The sequence below is a fragment of the Coturnix japonica genome, chromosome 32 (genome assembly GCF_054131305.1).
Source record: "Coturnix japonica strain WE chromosome 32, WE-NBRP24, whole genome shotgun sequence".
NCBI classification, from domain to species: Eukaryota; Metazoa; Chordata; class Aves; order Galliformes; family Phasianidae; genus Coturnix; species Coturnix japonica.
The window spans coordinates 1,786,515-1,809,830 of NC_140694.1; the positions used below are offsets into that span (position 1 = coordinate 1,786,515).

A 23,316-nucleotide genomic window follows, 5' to 3' on the forward strand; every position below is an offset into this window, starting at 1 on the left:
TTAATTCAGACAGAAGCATCTAAGACTCTTTGCCAAGAAAGGTTATCATCAACCATATGAACAGCAAGCAAAGGAATAATTAAAGATTGTAGAGAAATAAGGGAGTCAATGTGAACTTCTCAAACTTCTCTATGTAAGAAGCACACATGGGTCAGCAGCTGCTGTGTGCAACAAGGAACACACACTGTAATGGGCAGAGGCCAGAATTTTCTGATATTGATTACAGAAGGGTGTTTAGAAACTCGTAGGTGTTTATTAATGTTCTGTAAGTGACTAGTTTATCTGCTGTGTTATTAATATTGATCTTGAATGTATAGGTCACTGACTGTCAGTTAATTATGTTTACTTAAATCAATAAGCAGCTTTCATCCCATTTGATTTAAAACAGAAACTGATGTGCACACAAATGTGTGTGTGTGTTCATAGATGTACACATTCTGGAGAGGGTTTATGTGAACATCTTTCAAGTGTTGGTGAAATAGGCAAATCAGAACAGAAAGCCTTAGTAGTCACAGATATTTTCTCTTCCAAACTTTGTTTCAATAAGCTCTCTCCCCTTCATTGTTACTTACTGCCATTGCACTTACTGCCATTCACTGCCATCCCTGAGCCTGCACACTCAGACAGTGATCAATACACAGAAATCAGACTAAAAGCAGAACAGAGCACAAATACCAGACCTGCTATTACCATTTAAGTAATAAATAAATAAAGATCTATCTTAAAGCAGTCAGAAATTTGACTTTAAACCCTTTCTAAATTATTTTATACTTCCACAAATAGCTACAACTGAAGCTAGAAGCAGATTGTACATCTCCAAAAGACATATGATTTTAAGAAAGAAAACACATTAAAACTGATCTCTGGGAAAAAAAAATAGTCATCTTCCTAGGATCAAAAGTGAAGTGGCTTATATTCAGGCAGGAAAAGGAGCATCCTCAGCCTCCAAGGCGCATCAAGCTGAGGTGCATTTTATCAGCATGGAATGTGTTTTAGAATATGAACTATTCCAGAACATTACAGAAGAAAACAAATCCAAACCCTGACACACTTGTACAACACACCATTTTCATTTGAGATGACAAAAGTGTTCTGAAATCACCACGCTGTCTCCCTTAACAGGTGAGAGGAGACAGGGCTGAGAGCCAGGACTGAGGCAGAGGACAGAAAGTGAAAATACTAAATATATGCTCTCATTTTAATGAGCTGTTAATTCATAACTCCTAGCCAGGGCTTTTTATTAGAGACTGTAAATCTCAGACAGACAAGGAGTCATGAGATGTTGAAGTTGCCTTGTAAATTAGTCACTGGTAATTAAACCATTTAGTTTTTGAATGGACAGAATTGTGAGGGCTTTCTATGATGAAATAATTATTGAACATTACTGAACCAAATAATTAAAATTTGCAGTTAAAATACTCCTATAACAATACACCATTTCTTTTTCTTTCTTTTTAAAATTATTGAGCTTGTTATTGTTACATGGAGGTAAAAATATGACTGTCAGAACTGACAAAGCTCATTGTTTTAATTTATATAAATGTGTAGCTCATGACTCAAGAACAATTCCTTCTCACCACACAATCCATCCATAGCCATACATCTCAGAGATTCTAAACATATAACCAGACAAGGGGATATGTCATAAAACATCAGGTATTTGGTTTCAAATTTAATTTTGAACAAGTGCTGTAATCAAGGATGATAAGGAAAATGATAAACACAGGGCCTTGGGTACCAAAACAGTTTTCAGTTATTTTACTTTGAGTTTCTATAATGATGAGACTGGAATAGGTTTAGCTCCTTTTGAAGATGCTATCTCCCTCTTTCTCTCTCAAAAAAAAAGGAATATGATTTGCCTATGAAGGAGTTCCACGCTGAAAAACACATGCAGGAAACTCACAACTGAAAATAGCAGCAATTTCTTAACATGAGTATTGGTTTCATTTACATTGTAGTTCCCTACTTGTTGCCACGCTATGGGAAAATGTTGGATTTGAACAATGCACAGATTACTTTCCAAGAAAATTAAATATCTAAATGGAAAACCCCCCAAAATAATGTTGAGGTATATAAATGCTTATAAGCCTCTAAGATAGTAGTAGGGGCCTGTCCTCTTCAATATCTTCTAAGATAGAATGATGCAAAAGATTCTTACTCTATGAAAAAGCTCCATTAAGTTCACCGCTTAAAAACATAAATTGCATACAAAACCCTATACAAGCTTTTTATTTTTATGTCTTTCATCTACTAAACCATCACAAGCGTGTCCACTTCTAATCCACGTACTGCTTGAGTAATTTCACACCAATTCCTCATAATATTACAATTTTGCCCCTCTCCTGCCCCAAAACACAGTGAAATTCCATAAGATAACTACTCTGAATAAAAACTGAACAACAATAATAACAGAGGGCTATAATGAACATTCTTTGATTATACAAGATATTAGATTATGCAATTACTATTAATAAAAAAAAAAGAAAAAAAAAAGGTCATTTAACAAATATGCATTTTAAAGAACTCATGCAGCTTTCCCAAGCTAGCAATTACAGCCCCTCTAGAAGTACAATGCAATTAACCTAAGCTGTAAAGTTGAGAGGAGGTAGTTGGACCTGTTCTCACCCCTCTCTGAACTTGGTAACAATCAGGAAAAAATAGGGGTTGGTGTCAGCTACGTGTATATTCATAAAACTTCCTGAGTTTAATTTCAGCATTTCGCATTTTTGATCAAGGCCTCCATTTTCCACAGACTCTATTAACTTTCTCCAACAAGCATTTAGAAATTTACTGAAAGGAAGCTCATCGATCATAAATCCTAGGAGGTGCAGTGATGAATAAGCAGTAGCCCTTCTAAGCCAGATCAGTATACGTGCTCTCATAACTTCTTTTCACACATTCACCTTAACATTCTATATTTGAGACTCCTAGCATGAGCAATCAAGGCAACAAGATGAAATATTCTTTTTACTCTTGTTTTCTCTTCCTGTCCTGCTGAGGAGAGGAATGAGAGAGCAGCTGGGTAGGGAATGGCCTCCACCCATGGTCGCTCCCCCACAGTCCGCAAGTTAAGAACCCAATACATGCATCTTAAAATTATATGCTGTTAGACCTACTCAGTTGTCTGATGTGCCAATATGGACTTTCCATGCAATAGAAGAGTCATAAAGCTAACAACAGGAGAAGAAACACGTACATCCTAACTCGAAGCACTACGCAAATTGTTATGTAGAATAAAACACCAAGTTCAGTATCTTCAACAAGCATATGAACTGATCTTCTTATCCCCAAAGCACTTTCTTTTTACTCAAAGAAACAAACAACAAGATAGCACTGGAAGAATTAAACATGATAAATTTGCTCTAACACTCCTGGGAAAAAAAGCACAACGACAACCTCTGAGATTCTGTGCTCAAACCCACTTGTTCACTGTAAAAGCATAATGAAAGCAGCTATCCTAACACAAAACACTAACTCTCACCCTGTGAAATCAGGAACAAAAATAATCCTCCCCACTAATATTTGAAGATAACTTTTTGAGTACATAATAATACAGTAGCAAATTCCTGTCATAGAAGTGTGGCAAGGATTTCCCCATCTGTTAGCACGAGATAAGCTCTGATTTGATGTGATAAGAGGTTTTCTCATGTTGATAAAACAGAAGTTAGTGCTGTGCTCACAGCTTGAAACACCATTTCTAAATGTGAATTACCAGGAATATTATTTGACTGTTTTCAAAGCCTCTGTGCCAGAAGTCGATATTTATATACAGAATGACTATAATAAGCAAATATGGAATTACTACAATAAATAAATTATTTCCATGGGTCAGAAAAACAGTTCTCAAGTAGATGAAGCAAAGTGTGATTCTAGTCAGGAAAGTAACAATGTTTTCGTTATTTTGTTTGCTAATTTACCAGAAATGCTTTAATGATGCCTTATGGTACATAAATAAATAAATGAATAAAGTGTAACAGCGTTTTACTCAACAGAGTGTAAGCATTTGAGGTGAACCTCATTTCATACCTGCATATTGTTAATGCCACATAGGATCTTAATCCAAGAACTCAAGAATGGGATGGAATAGCAGATCAGAGTTCACTGACATCTTCACACATTCCTGTCTTAACTTAATTTGTTCCCCTCCCTCTCCCCCCCCCCCCCCCCCCACACACACACTCTTACTCCAGTAAGATAAAGAATGAATTTAAACAACATTTAAGTTAGATTATTTTTTTTTTGTCACCACCTAAAAGTGCCCTCAACGTCTAAGAATGCTCGAGTGATGATTGGTCCCTGTAATGGAAAACTATCTTCCAAAACCTGCATTTCAGAAACACTTCAAATAATATAACTAATCTTCTCTTAAGAATTAGAAGAGCTGAGAAAAGAAAGAAGACACAGGCTCATCGGCATACTGTCCTTAAAGTATTAATCTTACTCAAACATTATCAAGATACAGTTCAAAACAACAAACACACCAACATACAAAAGGTTTGTAGGAGAACCTCTGTCACCTCTGATCCCTAGCCACAATGCAATTAGATGAATGAAGCTGAATGAAGCTGTTCTTGCGACAAAGGTGACTTTTAACCCTACCACAGCTCAGAAATGCAAGCCTAGCATTTACTTTATTTCTCTTCAAATAACAGCTCTGTCAATAGCTCAGGCAGCCAGCTCTGATAAGACAGAGCAGGGAACTGTCCAGTGTGATTTTGTCATTGTTTGGATAAGCTCAGAAGACTGCAGTCTCTTAACAGAATCAATAGGCAGCTAATGAGCACTTGAAGGCCTGAAGGGCTTCAGCCAGGTAAAGAAGCCAACTGAGTAGAGTACTTTTGTTAGTAAAAACCTGACACAGTCTTAAGTTTTATTTATCTCACTGGGATATAAATACAGAGTTAAAGCTGTATGATTTTCTGAATAGCAATGCTTAAATATAATTCTAAATTCTGAACTACAAGCTGCTTACTCTGCTTAGCTTAGAAGACGTTTAAAGTAGGGAAGCTTATCTAAAATTGCAAAATCCTGCTGGCCACCTCCAAATATTACAGAAAACTGATGGAAGTAAAAGAATCCTCTTACTAAATGTGCATTTAAAATTACTCATATCCCATAAAATTATTTCACACCAGATTTTATCACAACTTGGTTCAACTCGAAGAAATGGTTCTGTAAAAATGGTATCCTGGGGTATCATTTATTTTCCCTCAAATATTTCCTTATCAAACACTCTTTGTTTACGACTTAAAAGTTGCTCGCTCCAAATTCCAGCTCAATCGCAACCTGGGATTTGAAAGTCAAATTGGATTCTTCTCCTATTTCTCTCCATCACTGATTGTAATAAAGATTTTTTTCTAAGCTGGATTCGATCCCTGGTGTAACCTCGTTCCTCCAGCTAAACTCTCCGAATAACTATTCAAAAGTTTATTTCCTTTAATAGCCTTCCTCTCACGCAATTAACTAAATCACAGAAAGAATGTGTAAACCAGATAAAAATATACCAGTATGAATAATTAAGGATTGAACTAAGCTTTAAAGAAAAATGATGGATTAGATAATCTTTAGATTAGAAAAGTTTAGCTCTTTCCAAACAGAATTATAATGCCCTTCTGCAATATCTGTTCTATAAGTATAGATTTCGGGAACATATAAGACTAGCAAAAAGAAGCCAGATTATTTCAGCTATTTCAACTTCAAACAATAGCTGCACATTAAATTAATATATCGTAAAGCTGATAAACTACCCTGAAAGCACAGCCTTAGAATCTGGGGATGGAGTCAGTTTTAGGCTTGTTTAATAGACTGAAGAGAAATAGTAGAAAAGCTGAAGAGAAAAGATGAGGGAGGAACACTGCAAGGCTTAGATAAACCAAACTGGATTAAGGCCTACAGAAAAAAATAAATAAATGTGTAAGAAAGTTTCCTGGCTTAAGCACTAGGACAGAAAGTCATTTAGAGAACAAAGAAATGGCTTCATTCTGTTTCTCATGAAAAAGACTGTTTCATAAAAGGGAGAACAAAAAATCCCTAAGAAAAGGGTTCTGCTAGACTCTAAATTTGGATCAACACGGTTTATGTTTGCAGTACATTCCCCAGAAGATCTTTTACATAAGTTTTGGGTTGTGTTTACAATGTATTCAATATCAACATTTCCTTTATATCTGTATCTACATTTTTATAAGGCTATTTCATTTGTGGTCAGTCGCAGCACACAGGAAGTCACATGTTAAACTGTACTAGTGATATATACATATGTATCCATGTAGAATTAGAATTGTAGGCTGGAATAGGTTATCTCAGTGTATGCCTGTTACGTACTATACTACATTTAAAAGCCAGATTGACATGTCGCACATACAACAGAGGCCTCTCTATACGCAAGTATAAGCAAATTGGTCAGATTTCATCACCTCAACATTCAGTGAGCAACCAGGAAATTTTCAGATGCGGTATTGTGTATGTGAGATACTGCTCACACAGACTCTATCTACAGACTATATACATTGTCTAAGGCAGAAAAGACTGATATACGTGCAGCTGTGCCTGTAATTGTATCCTCATGCTGATCTTCCCCTTAAAGCCAGTATCTGAGAACATCTGAAAAGCAGTCCATACTTGTCTTCTAGACAACTTCGGGCATTACTTCCTAAATATTATGGGTAGAACTTGACTGTAGTTTGTTTAGGAATAAAAAGAAATAAATATATTTCAGAATATTTTCTTCAGAATATTTTCTTCTGATTAAACAGATTTTTCAGCATTATGAAAGCTAATTCTCTATCATTTATAATCCAAATCTATCAAAATGCATTTGAGCTTCAAAATGTATGTGAGATTTCATTTGTTTAAATTTATACCTAAGTTCAGAGCTAATTTCGACAAATAAAAGACACTACAATTAAGCAGTTATAGATATAAATAACCATTCTACATTTGCAATGCAATAAAATCATGAGAAAACTCTCCATTTTGGAATAGGAGGAGGAGCACAAGGATGATTAAGCTCACAAAATATACTCATAAATCTTGGAGTATTTAAACCAAATTAATTGGCTAGAGCAAAATCTTCACTAAAGGTTGTATCGCATCTTGGTGAAAAAGCCTTTTCTTCTATGTTAACTGTCTCGTTGCAGTTTCTTAACATCATTTGAACCAAAAGGGGAAAGAGAAGTAGGATTCCTACAGTTAAAGTAACCATATCAAAATACACGCAATGGCCTTATTAGTTCAGTTTTGACAGGTTGCTAAACGGTAACTCAGAATGAAGAGCTGAAAACATTCCAGAATTAATTACCTCGACATGCACTGCCTGAGCCAGAGCCTGCAGAACTGCTGACAATACAGAATTCGCATCCCACTGCTCCTCCCGCCTCTCCCAATTTACAGGAGAATAGGAAATCATGAACAATTGATACACTCTGTTAGCTCCTATCATGGAGGGTGAGCTCACACGTAGCCTAAGGGGTATCTTATACAGTTTAATGCTGAAAATAAAAGGTAATGTTCTTGGCAAAGAACTGGGGGGATTAAATTTGGAAGGCTTGAAGCAGCTTTGAATTGTAGTCAATAATAAAGAACCAAATAGTAATTTTGTAATTTAACTGTGCTGGTTATGCCCAATGAGTCAGACACTTGTGAAATAAACCGTGTAAATAGAAAAATGGCTTAACTCTTTCTGGAAATGCATTTTCTTCCTTTTTTCTTTCCTTCCTTTTTATTGAAACAAAGAGACCACAATAAACTATATGGTTACTTTCTCCAGCTTATTATCTTTGGACAACTCATCAGTCAAAGAGAAACCAAGACTTTTTTTTAAAACAGCTTTTAAAAATTTCTTCTATTCTATGGACAACGACAATAACGCAAACAAAGCTTGTAAAGATAAACGCCTCACAACTGTTCCAAGCAAATCAAATGGGTGATTTTTATGTGCTGATCCTACTGGAAACCCTATACTCAGAATGACTTCCCTTCTGAACTACGTCTACCCCTACGAGCCATTATCAACTTGATGTATCAAATGGAAAGTAAGGTTGTGTTTATAATGTAATGCTCACCTTCCCTTGTTTCTGGTCAGCTTTGTAGAGGTGATATGAGCAATGGCCTCTACCAGTTCCTCCAAGTCTTTGCCAATGCCACTGCTAAATAGAGTCCCACTGATGATAACTCATATAAGCAAGGTTCCATTCTGAAGTCCAAAACCACCTCACGTTACTGGTATCTGAATAAAGAAAAGTGGAAAAAGAGACCACTGTCCAGCCAGAATACATATTTTAGCATTGAAATTAGGTCTGTATTACTACCAATTGCAACAGAATAGAGAAAGGCCTTTCGGTAACCAAGAAGAAATTCAGTTCCATCACATGATTACCTAAATTACTATTCTGTATGCCACAACCTAAATTTAATATTTTTATAATTAGAATGGGAATTACTGCTGTTTCCTTAACACAACTAGGCAAAATACATCTATTTTAACCACTTCCCCAATTGTAATTATTTTTATGATTCTTCAAATTACTGATTCACGAAATGCATTCTAAATATTTCAAGCAATTTTAAGTATAGCTAAAATTAATTTTTTTTCTTTTCAAAAATGCAGCCTTATCATCACCTCACAGTAGTAAATTATTAAGATTATCATCGGTACCGATTTAATAAGAGCACAACCACATTCACTTTCACCAAGAAAGTTACAGGACACTACAAAACTGGGTTATCTTACATAGATTCACTAATTGTAACACTGGCTGTATGTTCGCTTTCAAGATTGTGATTTATTAGGTAAAGTTTAATTTTGGTGAAACAAAAAATATCGCCTATTTTGGGGGAAAAAAAAAAAAAAGGAAGCTTTTCTTAAAGGTTTACTTTTTTGTTTGTTTGTTTGACTGGAAACAAACATGCAATGGTAACTATTGGTTAACATATATATATTAACATATCATGGTAACTATCTACCTCCACAACACAATTACTTGCCACCCACCAACTGATCCCCACTTAACATCTGACACCCCACCAGCCACGTGAGGTCTCACCACTCACCAACTGATGCCCAGATAATCCCCAAGCAGCAGCTACCCCTGGCCAACTGTAGTTTTAGTTTTAAAATGGTGCACATATTCAAAGACAGTTTCTTAAAAGATCTGCAGGTTTCTTCTCTTACTGATTATCTCCAGTATTGTTCTGTTGCACATAAAAAACCAAATGAATTCTATATGTAGTTGTTTGCTATAAAGCACTCCATAATATTTTTGAAAGATTTCCCACATCCATTTGTTTTAACTTAAAGCAAACTGTTTTGAATATATTACACATATGGCCAGTGTTGCTACTGTATTTTTCCTTATTTCAAGAGGAAAGCAGGTATCCAAGTGTGATGTTCTTAACCTACTCCATCCATTTAATATTGTTTGCCCTCTCACTGAACTGACTGACCCTTTATCTCTGTTCAGTTTTGAACTAGCAGTTAATGTCATTACCTTTCAATAAATCCTCTTACCCACAGGTCACTCCGATTTGAAATGAACAAAATCTGTCCCTGGTATAAATTCTAATCATATTTGGTTATCCTCCTCTGATTTAAAGGCAGACAGACATAAGAAAGAAATGCACCGTCCCGCTCCAGGTACCAAGTTTTGATAAAATATGGAAAGAGAAAATAAGGATAATATATAAGGGAAATGAAGAACAGTAATATGGGAGAACTGCCTGGTGCAAAGGAAATCTGCATGGTGTAATATGCAAGGAAGAAGTGGCACACTATAAGTCAGAGACTCGCTCAGTATGATGTGGAAATTATTGAAGACCTTTGCCCTCATGAATCATCTGTGAAAGAATCCACTGAGACTCTGAGGACTGACAACTAAAAAATAAAATTTCATGGATGCTAATGTTTTCAGAGACCAAGGAAAGAAAAGGCAACCTCCCTATGTAGTTTGCTAACATAATTAGCCTGCTTGTTTTTGGAAGAGATGCTTGAAAACTTTATCTTTTTGTTTGTTCATTTTTTGCTGCTTGGCATACAGTGCCTCAAGAGTATACTTATATCAAACATTATGATACTATTTGTGACAGTTTCCCAGCATTGTTTCAGAGGCTCCTCATTATGAAACCTCAAAGAGTTTTGGGGGTGAATAAAATGTAAAGCCAACAAATATATTCATTTGGCTAATCTTAAGAAGGTTTTATTTCTATTCAGCATTCTAAACGTTAATTGTGCCTACAGTATTTCTTTGCCCACTCTTCCATACTCCAACCTACTCTTAAGTGTTAGCTTGAATTTAACTCCACATTTGCAAAGGCAATCACATATGGGAACTAAGGCTTGCAAGAGCAATTCTGCAAAACTACACAATAAATTAATTCAGACGTGTGTGAAAGCTGCCAAAGGAAGAGTACTGTGCACTTCGCTGGTCAAACAGTCTTCCCAGAGTTACAAGTTATGTCAACAAACACCATTTTCTGATGTACCTTATCCTACTTTTTAACAGTCACCTGTTCTTTGCCAAACAATCCTTACCCGTATGACTATGTCACTATTAGGGCTACATGCCAGCACAGGTATTTCAGTTAAAGAGGCTGTATTGTAGCAAGGGTTGTTGGTTTCCTTAGGTCCTACTCCTGTCCAATGCAAGTTACTGGATGCAAGTAAGACCTTGAAAAATCATTTGTTTCTAAGCAGAAACTTTGCATAAGCTTTTTTTGAGAGTGCAGAAAGGAGGAAAGTTTTGGCAGAAAAGTATAAAAAGTGACAAACTGAAAATATATGAACAAATACTATGCAGTAACTCTTGGAGGTTCATTTTCAAATAAGAATTGAAATTATGACAGCAAAGATCTATGCACTGTCCTCATATTTATGTACAAAAAGTTCCATGCTTTTGTGTAGCATCAGATCTGCTGAGCAAATCTTATAGGATGTAAACACTCATATTTCTTTCTAAGAAATCTGAGACAGAAATACTGGAGCTCTTCCTTCAGTCCTTCACGATGATTTAAACTTTTCTCTACCTGAATTACTTGAGCCATAAATAATATTTGCTTAGCCCTTATAGGGGTGCTGCCTCATTAAATAAGAACATTATAATTATTACAATCAGTTGTTTGAAGAAGTGATCAAAGAACTGCCAGTAATCAGCAAATCCTTCTACACTAGAAATTAAAAAGGCTTGCACAGGGACACTATGAAATCACTGACGGGGCTTAAGAAATAATGGAGCACTTGATGTAACAACACAGAGTGTGGATCTGGCAACAGAGAATTTCATCTCCCTCTTCTAAAGAGACTGTAGTCAGAAGTGCTTTGGGGCAAGACAAGTTCTGGTACCTACAGGAGCTTGGCATTTTGAAAGTTTCTCTCCCTTAAAAAAAAGCCACTGGAAAATAATTATTCCTTGCACTGAGTACATCCGTGGGCTGAAGAGTATAGCCTACAGTCATCATGGCAGCCATAATTATTACAATTCTTGTTTTATAATATATTCTAAAATAACGACATTATATGTTGGTTTAAGTAAAGGCTGAAGAGACAAATATACAGTTTATACATACAGTTTTAAGTATATATTCTTTAAAATAAGCTTATTTCTGAATCTGATATCTCACTGCATCAGTATCTCCTAATTCTCTAAGCAATGAAAATATCAGGAAAAGTGTTAGCACAAATTCATGATGTCTGTCTCTCGCTCCCACACTATACTGCAGACCTACTCTGTATGTATTCCTGTGGTATAATGTGGCCAAACCCCAGTCCCATTCAAGTGAATAGGAAACAGGTCACATAAGACACTGCATACGGCAATGAAGAAATTCCAACTGTGTCACAGTTTATTTCCTATTTTTAGGCTACTCTGCCTATGTTTCATACACAGCAGCCTCTAATAGCTTGTTCAGAAAGTAAATGAAGCCATTTAATACTTATGATAAGCAAAATAATAAAGTTAAAATTAAATTTAAAAGTTTTTTCAGCTTTAAACAAAGATTTATGCAAATATTAAGTCTTGGGAAGTGCTGACGGTGAAAATCTCAAGTGTCATCTTCCAAATTTTATTACTGCCATAGAGTATTGCTTACTGATCAGAGAAAATGCAAAATAATGTAGTGATAAATAATAAATGTTTCATTTTTTAATCGTTTCTGAGAAATTAAAGTGTGGGTGAAAGATGAGCCTATTAGGTTACAATGTCAGTACTGTTAATTTAAATAGGAGGTGCTCAAGGAATGACATCAAATAGAATGCTAATATCGAATTAGTGAATTAAAAAGTAAGGCTCAATAGATTTGCACAAAATATTTCAGAGCTGTAATGATTGCAGCTTTTGTTCTATTTGCTGTAATGATTGCACCTCTTGTTCCATTTGCTATGCTATAGCAAAATACCCAGTTCTCATTAGATCTGAATATTTAAATGTGTTTTAACCAGGTTTGCTCACAGCTCCAAAATTTGAATGATTTTTAAAATAAATCAATTGATCACTCTGTACAACTTGGAAGGAATTCAAGCATATTAAGACTACACAATGATATATAGGTTTCTTTGCTCATGCCACATTGATATGTTGCTCTAAATGGCAGCTATCGTTCTAAACTGAATGAAGAGGAAGGAACACTGTACTAGTTTATACTCAACCTACCTGCTAAGACAAAATAACTCAATGAGAACTTCAAAGAGTAAGAGATACTATTGTAAACCTTCCTTGTACTACAGACCACGCAATTTCTCTAGTAATTCAAGAACTCAAGAGTATTTTTTTCCTACTAAGTCAACATTATCAACTCCAGTAAAATTTGCTTGATGCCAGAGCATCTTTTTGCTTCATTCACTTTATTTCTTGCAGGCATTGCTGACGGTATCAGTACAGCTTTGGAAGTAGGACTAATTAATATAGAGCTACCGATTTAGAGTGCCACGGAATTTTAAGTATTTGATACTGGAGAACAGTCAGGCAAAAATACAGTTAGAAACATACATACCACTGACTATTCCTTTCCAAAAAAAAAAGCATATAAGAAATGTTTTCTGCAAGCCAGAGGAGCTGAATCCGGAACTGCCTCACTTGCAGCAATTCTCTCCTGAATATTTCTGCTATAAATAAGCCCGTGCATTGTACTGGTTGTTTTGACAGAGCTGAATATAAACACAGTGGCTACTGTGATTCTGCTACAGGTTTAGGGGCAAAGCAACATAAATGTTCACTGCAAAAATAGTTTTGATACCTTAAGAGTGTGGGGGCTTAACACAGGTGGGCAGCTACGCATCACCACTCCACTCTCACTTTGGAAAAGAATCCTGTGATTTAGCGTAAGGACAGAGAGATTACACATGCCAATTATTGACACAGGCAAAACAGACTGCAAACCTGAAAAAATGACTAACTATAGTTTTAGTGGAAAGTAGAAGAAAAGTACGTATTCTTTCCAGAAATACAGAAAATGGAGTTTTACGGCTACTTTTGGAGTTACAGATAATATGGGAAGAGGAATAAGAAATGGACTTTTATTTTGAGCACCTCCCTGCACACACTGCACTGCTGGCTTGACTGTCTGATTGTTTCCAGTTTCCAAGATGTTTTCCACAGAAAAGCAGAGATGCCGTTCCATCTGGTTTTATATCCCACAGTTATGGGAGATGTCATCATTTCTTTCCAGATGAACACAGAAGAGGTGAACATTCACTCCCTGAATATTTTAGAAGTTTTGTCACTATGAATATTGATATGCGTCATATAAATGCCTTAAGCTTTGCCTTCATACAACTAAACAGACATAAAAGATGATGCTTCTAGCAAAGCAGCCTCCTATTATCTTTAGCACAAAGTATCTGCTATCGTGAATGTGAATTCCAAGATCTGCAGCCATCAGACATAGTAGTATATTACACAGATACATTGCCTCAGAGAGAAATAAATACAGTAATTTCAATTAATATTCCCATGCATTCTTTACAGTTTGGGACAAAGGGTTTAACAGATAGGGATATTGACAGCATGAAGCCTATGGAAAGCAGAGTGGGTAAAGCATTACATCTTTTGACTATGTAAAGCAGTAGAAAAAAGTTACAGGGATGAGACACTGATGTGCAACTGTACTGATCAATGGCATCTAATCACTCAATAAGAAATATGTCCCATTTGAATCACATTTAATATACGGTTTAGTTTAGTTCTTCTATAGGCATGCTCTGTGCATACCCTAGGACTAACAGGGTAATGTTAAATATGTAAAATGTAAAATAATGTTACTATTCAAGGAAAAGTAACATTTTCTTCTAAAGTCTAAGAAATGCCATAGTTTAAACTCTTCCTTAAAATTCTTCAGTAAAATTTCATTAAAACATTCATTGAAAAGTAATTCCCAACATTTGTATTTCATTTACAAGTATAAGAAACACATTATTTGTACACCTTCTCAAGAAGGGCAAAAGGAATATTCCATTCATGAAAATTCAGACTGTCTTCTAACCACATCATTTTAGGAGATTAAGCAGATAAAGAAAGCAAACAAAAGCTGATAGGAAGCTGAAAGAACACCGAATTCAATAATGATAAACAGTCAGAAACAGGGAAACCTATTTTTATTCTGCAAAGTAATTCTAATAATTTGTTTAGAAAGCAATCAAGAAAAAACACAGTAAATACTTTGGAAAATGCTGGATCAATTTGCAAGTGTTGAAAATACACCAGCCTCAGAGACTCAGGGACATTTGTATTAAGCAAGAGACACACAATTAAGCTGCATCTCAAGCTAAAACCCTGAGGGCTCCACATTTCATTCCAGTCAACTACTGCTGTTTTTGGCACTGTTTTCATTGCAAATATGAGTAATGCGGGCCCTTTAGTCACTATTAAGCAGTAATCTAGGGAAATCATCCACTTCCAATAATTTTATACACCAATTTAGGACACTCTGAAACCACATAATGAATAATACTGTCACCAGTTCTCCCCTATAATGATACACGACATATGCCTACTATTGCTCTTTTCAAATCAGATCCAACCATGTCGCTTCTTTCAGAAAGTTCTATTCGTGGTACTCGAGTTTCTTCTTTAGACACAAGGAGAAATCAGTTCCAGAGATGTAAGCACAAAGTTTGTTATACTTCTGCTTTTAATAAATTGAAAATCCAACTTTTTCCTCACCTATACAGGATGGTTTAAAGACATGCTTTACCAAAACACAGCTTTCCTTTTTGTCAAATAATCTAAGGCACTGTGTAATACATTGCACCTTATCAGAAATACTACATAATTCTCTGACTTGCTCAGAAGCAGCATATCTAAGTTTTAGATAAGTGTGGATAACTTCTTATTCATCCCAGGCAAACACAATCAATTGCATTCTGGAAATCAATTTAAAAGTCATTTATCTTACATTAATATTCCAAATTCATAAGATTTCACATAAAGCTATTCTTGTAGCATAGTAAATTTCTAATACACAACGTTATTAAACGTTGTCCTCAGGAAAATAACTCGCAGGCTGCATGGCATGGTCTCTGTCTTTGCAGAATCTGCTCTGTTGTGTGTGGTTGAGGGGAAATGCACACAAAATCTGTTGGAAGTTTTATAATTTCTGTGAAAATTTTAAATTACCCATCACATAAAATCTACATGAAAAGACTACTTAGCAAGTGGCTTGTCAAGAAGCCTTCACAGCCTTACAGACATGCTGACTTCCTACTGAATTCCTCCATGTAGATCAAATGGTATCCACTGACATTCACTGACACTTGTGAATAAGTATATGGAGACCAAACAGTGGCTGAGAGCACAGTAAGGTGGTGGTGGTGGTTTGAACAGAGGCAACCACCTCCGCTGGTGAAGATTTTGATGAGCATGGCATGCAGGCTCTTGTTCATTGCTGGCAAAAACGCACACCTCTTACAGATTGGGTTAATGCTTGGTTTTTCAACATACAGATCTTGTGGGATGAGTTCATAAGGAGTTAAAACTGTTAACATAACAAGTACTCTTCAGTTTGTCCAAGCGTCTGATACACTTCCATAACTGTGATATCGTGAAGTTAATTAAAAGGACATCAGATAAAGACATGCAGCTTACAGGACCATAATTTGCTGACCACAGGGTGCAACTTGAAGAAAGAATAGGACATAACTTTTGCCATAGCTAAACTGAAGTAATTATTCTCATGCAAATGATGGGAAGAGAGACAAAAAGCTTTTTCTTAACATTTACATGTGAAAACATGCTTGGCCACAAGACCCAAAAGGATAATAAAACAATCAGTTTCATTCATACAATGAACTGAATGCTCATTTTTAGCGTCAACGTTATGTCACAGATTCTGCTGTAGGATAAAAGAAACAAACAAAAAGACCCAAACTGAATTTATAGATAATTTATAGATACAGATATAATACCTTTTAAGGTAAATTGATAAATTTCCAACAACAGCAGCAGCACCCGATCAATACTTCTCATTCCAAAGGCAGTTTAACCTGATATTAAACACACTTAGATTTTTTGTCTTGCTCGATTATGCTGTTTTCCATGATAAAATGACATCATGGCACTGAAATGAGCTCAGTTTTGCACAGTTATTAACATTTTTATTAAGCAAAGTAACAACAGTTATATATAATTTACAATAGTCCACTCAGGTGTTGGAACTAAACATCTTAGAAACTTCTGAAATTAAGCCAGTAAGAAACAACTATTATTTACTGACATGTTTTAATAAGGTTAGAGCCCTCTGTGTTTTATCTTCTGAAATTATTTTACTGTAGCTGCTACAACTGGTGTAAAATTTTTGACTAAGACACATAGCCTTATTGTCACTCTGAGTGGTGGCTCTTCATCTTATGATTAATGGGCAGCTCAACTCACCGGTTAATTTAAAAATGCCGAACATTTGCAAGCAAATTAATGGCCTTCAGAAATCTCAGCCAAATTGCATGAATGCAGATTTAGCAGGAGAGAGGCTATACTGCAAGCAGAGAAGTTATAGTAACTTTTGCAACTTTGTTAGTACTGCAACCACTACTATTTCCTGATAATAGGTTTTCAAACATTTTCTAAGCAGTGATTGGAATGAACAACCACAGCTACAGGCTACAGCAATTCCCTTCCCAGATGACAAATAGATTGGAATGTGTAGTAACAGTAAACTTTAAAATCAGGAACACAATCCAAGAAATCTTGCTAGACAAAATCTTAAAAGAATTCTGCTCTCTACAGTAAAAGTTCCTAAATCTTGTCAATCATTACATCACTCAATTAGTATTTCCTAAAGCCTTAAATGGCAGAATCAAATAAAATCTGCATTGGAATCAAAACTTCACAATAATCCATTCAGGTTTCATGTTTTTTGTTGTGGAAAGAACTGATCAAGCACTTTTCACACACAAACATTGAATTTGTTACTTGAAAATCTGATGCCACTCAATAGGGAAAATAAAAATGAGCAGGAAGATTCACTTGGATCTTTCCCAGGTTTCATAATAAATCAGCATCCCCTGGCTGCCATCTACCTGAGTCAAGTCAGTACTCTCTAGGTCAGCTGTGCTTTCTAGACTTTCATAACATAAAATTAAAAACAATAGAGATTATTGATTAACGACAAGAATATATATGGCCAGTTCCATCCTTCAATAAAGAAAAAAAATCCATATCATTAAAAAATGGATTGGATTCAGTGTCCATAAATGTAAAAATGTGCATGTTTTACTATTCTCTCAGGAATCTCTGTTTAACCCTAAGTGTACTTTATGGTCCACATTTTTGATTGACGTTCATGCATTAAACAGAAATAGCATTATTCAAGAAGCTGAGAAGTCATAAAGCATAAAGCAATTTTGTACTGTCACAAAAGGGGCAATAACCGATAGTGTGGATTCAGGTAAACGTCTTGCTGCTTAAACATTATTTCCTTCAAGTGAAATATATCACAGAACAGAAACTCCCTTACAAAACAACCAATAGTTAATGAATGAAAAGGATTGACTGCGTTAGCTAAGTCACACAGACAATGACACAAAAGCAGAGTTCTACCCTATAAAAATCATAGTGCTGCTATAATGATTGGAAGTCTGGTATTAGAAAAAGCTCAATTATATTCTTTCCACAACACAAAGTGACCCTTCACGCAAATACAAATTTCAGTAAAGACAATGAAAAATAACACAGCTGGCAATGCAACATTAATGCTTGACATCATAACCTCAGTAATTACTGAATAAACCACAGACAAGTTTTGCTTGTGACTGTCAACCCTAAAGCAAGTTCTGAAATGAGTTTGTTGATTAAGGAAATGATCTGCTTTGATGATTGCTCCCATATTACCAACCTAAGCAAAGACCAACAAACACTGCCACATCATTGAGTAACCATATTCCCACTTGAAGTAGCATCATGAAACAGGGAACTGCATGAGTTCTTACATCCTCAACAAACACAGACATGTTCAGTGAGTGGGTCTGGCTGAAGTTAATTTTTTTCACAGCATCCAGTGCATTGATGGTTTAGATTTGTGACCAGAACAGTGTTGACAACAAACCTGTTTTAGCTCTTGCTGAGCCTGGTAGCAAGGCTTCTGTTCCCCACTCTGTCTATCCAGAACATACACCTAGGGTGGAGAAGGTGTTGGGGAAGAATACATCTAAGACTGTGTTAAACACTTGAAAATGAATACAAACCAAATCATTCTAAAGTAGTAGCTGACTTAAAAATCTGTAAATGGTAAATATTTGAAAACCATAGAATCACAGAATCATTAAGCTTTGAAAAGACCACAGAGATCATCCAATACAACCATCAACCCACCCCCACCATGCCCAATAAACTACATCCCTCAGTGACACTTCTCCATGTTTCCTGGACACCTCTAGCGATGGTCACTCCATCACTTCCCTGAGAAGACTGTGCTAATACCTCACCAGTCTTTCTACAGTCATTACTCACATATTGCTACTCTGCAGCAAAAAGTGCATGGGAAAGGCTTGTATCCCACACAAAGACCAGACAACTCTGATAAGCATCAATCAATATAACTCTTATTCTAGCATGGAAAGTCATTTTACTTTCTAATACTTGCTTTGTTTACTTGCAAAGTTGAATGTGAAAGTAGGCATGGGAACTGATAAAATCATTCTTTGATTATACAGGTAATCAATACTTTGTTTCAAGTTCAGAAAACAAGCTAAACTCCAAGATTTAAAACATAAGTTTGATAAAAATAAGTTTCTCTTACTAACCTACTTCATGGGATTAACTGAAGTGTCCTGCTCTATAAAACTGGATTAGAAAGTTAAAAGTTTGAGAAAAGATAATCTTGTGACAGGAGTTCCATTTGACGTTCCAAAGTGTGCTCCTTTCAGAATATTTGATGAAGGAGCACAAGGCTTTCAGAAAACTGAAATGCAGAGAGATCCCTAACTCATGTCAGAATGGAAAAAATGAGTGCAAAGGGATCTGTGCAGTAATGCAAGGAAAGAGATAAGCAGATTGAAAGAATTAGACTGGAAGTAGTTTTCAGACAGATGGTAAGAATAGGTATTTAGGTTGACAGTAGTGGAGATCAGGTTAGGCTAGGATGACTGTGTATGGATCAGGGAGCACAACCTTTCCAGGCAGCAGGAATGGACTGATAAGGAGGAAATGGGCTATGTGAGAAGAATGGATAAAGGATAAAATGGGATTTGGTACAGACAGAAATACAATATGCTGAAAAGATCTGCCTGGAGAAAACGCAGACCACAGGACAAATCAGGTTAGAAGAGACCTCAGATGATCTCTAACCTCTATAAAGCAGGGTCAAGCCCCAACATCAGAGCAGGTTACTCGTATTGTTTTATACATATAATTCTTGAACATCTTCAATGCTGGAGACTACAGAATCTCTTTGGCAAACTGTTCCAATGCTCAACTGTTCAGATCACAAGAAAGAGTTCCTCTTTTTTAAAAACAAAAAACGTTTGACCTTTATGTGTCCATTAGCAGACAGATCAGAAACCCCTTGCAACAACCACAGTGCTACAAACAAAAGGAGACAGTACACCAAGGAAGACAAGAGCCATTTGTGAGGTTACCTCCAGCTTTCATATTGACCAATATTAGCTGCCAGACTGAACCACTGTTAATATTTTCATCTCTTTTAAGAAAATCAAGAATCCACATAATGTTAGAAAACAAAAACAAACCCTACACTAAAACAGACAGAGAAAAGCAAACCATTCTAAAGTTAGGCTATGATATACAAGATCATATGCCAAACTTCAGTTTGTTTGTGTTCATGACTTACAACCACTTTCTGCTGAGAATTTGCTCTATCAAGTAGTGTGATTGTTTTCCTTATACGTTTTAAACTCTGTGGAAATAAACAGGAGGCACTAATTTTGGAGCATCTCATGCATGTGTGTGTGTGTGTATATATATATATATATATATATATATATATATATATATCTGATATATCTGATATCTAAAGTATATCTGTTTTCCAAATTCTAGTGACATGTTTACCCGTTGTTTCTGAAATAATTAGCAACTATAAAAATGAGCATATGTGGCCATTAAGATAAATATATCGAATTGATATGCTGATGTCTTCACAAAGAAATCCGGGTATAAGAGAGTAAAGCTAAGGAATGAAATTGCAATTTCAACTAGAAATATTTGAGGTAAGAAAATGGGAATAATTCAATTTTAAACATTTTTGCAGAGTATTAGTTTGTGAAGAAAAGTATTGTCACAGCAATAGAAAGGTTATTTTTGATAATCTAATTTTGATGAAACCCATGTTCATGTATATGTAATAAACAATGTATCGGACCTCCGTAGACAGTAAAAGCAATGTAATGCATGCAGCAGTAACGTAAAACTCAATCTATCCCTTTCTTTTTTTGAAATATATTTACTACATAACAGGCCTCCTTTCCTGGACTTGTAACCCTGTTATTGCAACTGTTAGTTGGCTATACACTGACTTATGTCAGCACTGAAATTTGGCACCATGCTTCATTAGCTAGTCAACAAAGCAATTCAAGAACGTTATTAAATCAGAGGACATTCTTAGCAATCTCCTTTTCCCATTCTTATTTCACTGTGTGATTTTTTTTTCACCACCCTATTTCTCAGGAGAGAGGAAAATGCTTCGTATCCTACTTTTAAAATTATCCCCTGCAGCATTACCAATACCAGCACTTTTACACACCATCCTCTCCCATCCACAAATTCTAATAATGAGCCACAGAATCTAATTTAAATTTTGCTTAATGTAATAGTTTGTAAATGAACATTATTACTCATGAAACAATTATTCTACTTTCCTATACTTAATTATTTTCAGGTCACTTTTTTGGTATGGTTTTGTTCTGAGTAGCATTATTTCCTGCTCTATTCAATGTTACCACATATAGCATTTCCCATCAGCAAATAAACTGCTCAGCAATGGATCAGATCTAGCAAGCAGCACAGTGTCTTGTTTCAGAATCATAGTTTTTAAACCAGAAATTTAGATTTCCTTCTGATGAAGCCAATAGCAGCTTGCCATCAACACAAGATTCATATTGCCATACTGAACAAAACAAAACACAGGCTGCCACTTGATTAGTACTGTCAATAGAAGGGTACTAAAACTTGACTTTTTAATTTATTTATTTTTTTTAAATTAACAAGTATCTACATCTTCTTCTTCTGACAGCCTGAATACACCAGCCACCTTCTTTCAGAAGCTACCTGTCTCTGCACTGCCCTGGAGCACAAGGTTTGGGGCCAGCTCCTCACCTCAGCAGCGTTCCTGTGCTTATTCGTACCCCATGGACAAAAAGCCCAATTCAGTCTGTCACTGAGCCAATCCTGAAAGCTGTGCTTTAAAATGCAAAATCTTCACTACAACTTCAGCATCACAAAATATCCTGGAATTACTAAACTGACAAAATATGAACTAGCAGACAACAGCAGCAAATAGAACACACCAAAAAAAATCAGCTTGCATTTTCTTTTTAGAAACATTTTTAATCCTTAGTTGGCATCTTAATTTGATATGTAGGAATGGAATTTTAATGAACAGGATTTTATACAACAGGAATTAATTTTAAAAGAAGGCCATCTATTTTCTTTATGCCCCACTTTCCAATTACATCTTATTAAACAGCGCTACATTTTAAACAATAAGATGTACAAACACACAGATTGCAAACAGCAGGACCCCCTAAATAACAGAAACCACAGCTTAAAAAGTGGTGAAATCCTTTCTACAATGTACTGAGCAGCTCACACATAACTAGAAATGCATGCATTTACTCTTTTAAACCATAATATTTCCACACACCAGGTGTCTCCACAAGTATTTATAAAGACATTCAACACGTTAGCACATCAGAACATCATGAGTTCCTCAGCAAAGGTCTTTCAAAGGGAATCAAGATGCTAAGATTTGCATGGTAGCATTTAAACTTGCCTTAGAAACCATGGAAAAGTTTTCACTAACATTCACTGTATCAGTGATACTCCTAACTATCAGGTAACCTGGAAGCAGTATAATTCAGCAGGCCAGCCACCCCTTTATACATGAGATATGGAAAGGTATATAAGGTATAAATGCAATTGATTATTAGAAGGGAATTGAATTCAACAACACCACCCATTGCATTAAGAACTCCACATACACATTGTACACATGCACACTGCAAGCAAGATATTATTAAACAAGAGATGGCTATTCTGTGTATTTCTCTGTTCCTCTCATTAATGCAAGAAATCTAATCTGAGCTACTGCCTCCCAAACCATTAACTTATGTCACCATTCTATGATCTCCAGATCTAATTTATACTTCATAAAGAGTCAGAACCCACATTCACACCTGAGTAAATACAGTGATATGTAGCACAATCTTAACTATGATACCTGTATGGCAGTTAATATATATATTAATCAAAAGTGGTTTGTGCAATAGAAAGAAAACTGTTATGATAGAACAGATAGCTAATAGTTTCACTTGAAAAACAGCTTGTGAACTCCAATCTCACATTAATATAGTTCTCTGAACTGTAAATAAAATATTTATAATGCTACAAATTAAAATAATTTGAATTGCGTTTCCAAGTTGCCGTCTCAGTTTAATTTTTTATTGGCCTTCTCTTTTAAGCTGTCTTATGAGGTTTTCCTTCCACAATGCAACTAGAACATGCATATTTTGCAGTTCTGTTTCTATCTTGACAAATCTGTTATTTTACTTACGTAGAAATGACAAGATTTATCCCATACGTTATGAGTACAAACTTACTTACACTGGTTTTAAGTGGATCTCTCCTGAATCTCAAGCGCTTCTATTGCTATCAATGCTAAAAT

At 35.6% G+C, this 23,316-nt stretch overlaps 1 protein-coding gene across 8 annotated transcripts in view; it reads right to left on the reverse strand.

Moving 5' to 3' along the window:
• LOC146755445 (rho GTPase-activating protein 32-like) overlaps positions 1-23,316 on the reverse strand; it is a 329,502-nt gene that overhangs the window by 202,492 nt on the left and 103,694 nt on the right. The window contains exon 3 of one of the 8 annotated variants that reach the window (XM_085525584.1): positions 8,061-8,224. The exons of the other annotated variants lie outside the window; for them this stretch is intronic. The gene's annotated coding sequence lies outside the window, so the exon portion shown is untranslated. The remainder of the gene's footprint in view (positions 1-8,060; positions 8,225-23,316) is intronic. 8 annotated transcript variants of the gene reach the window in all.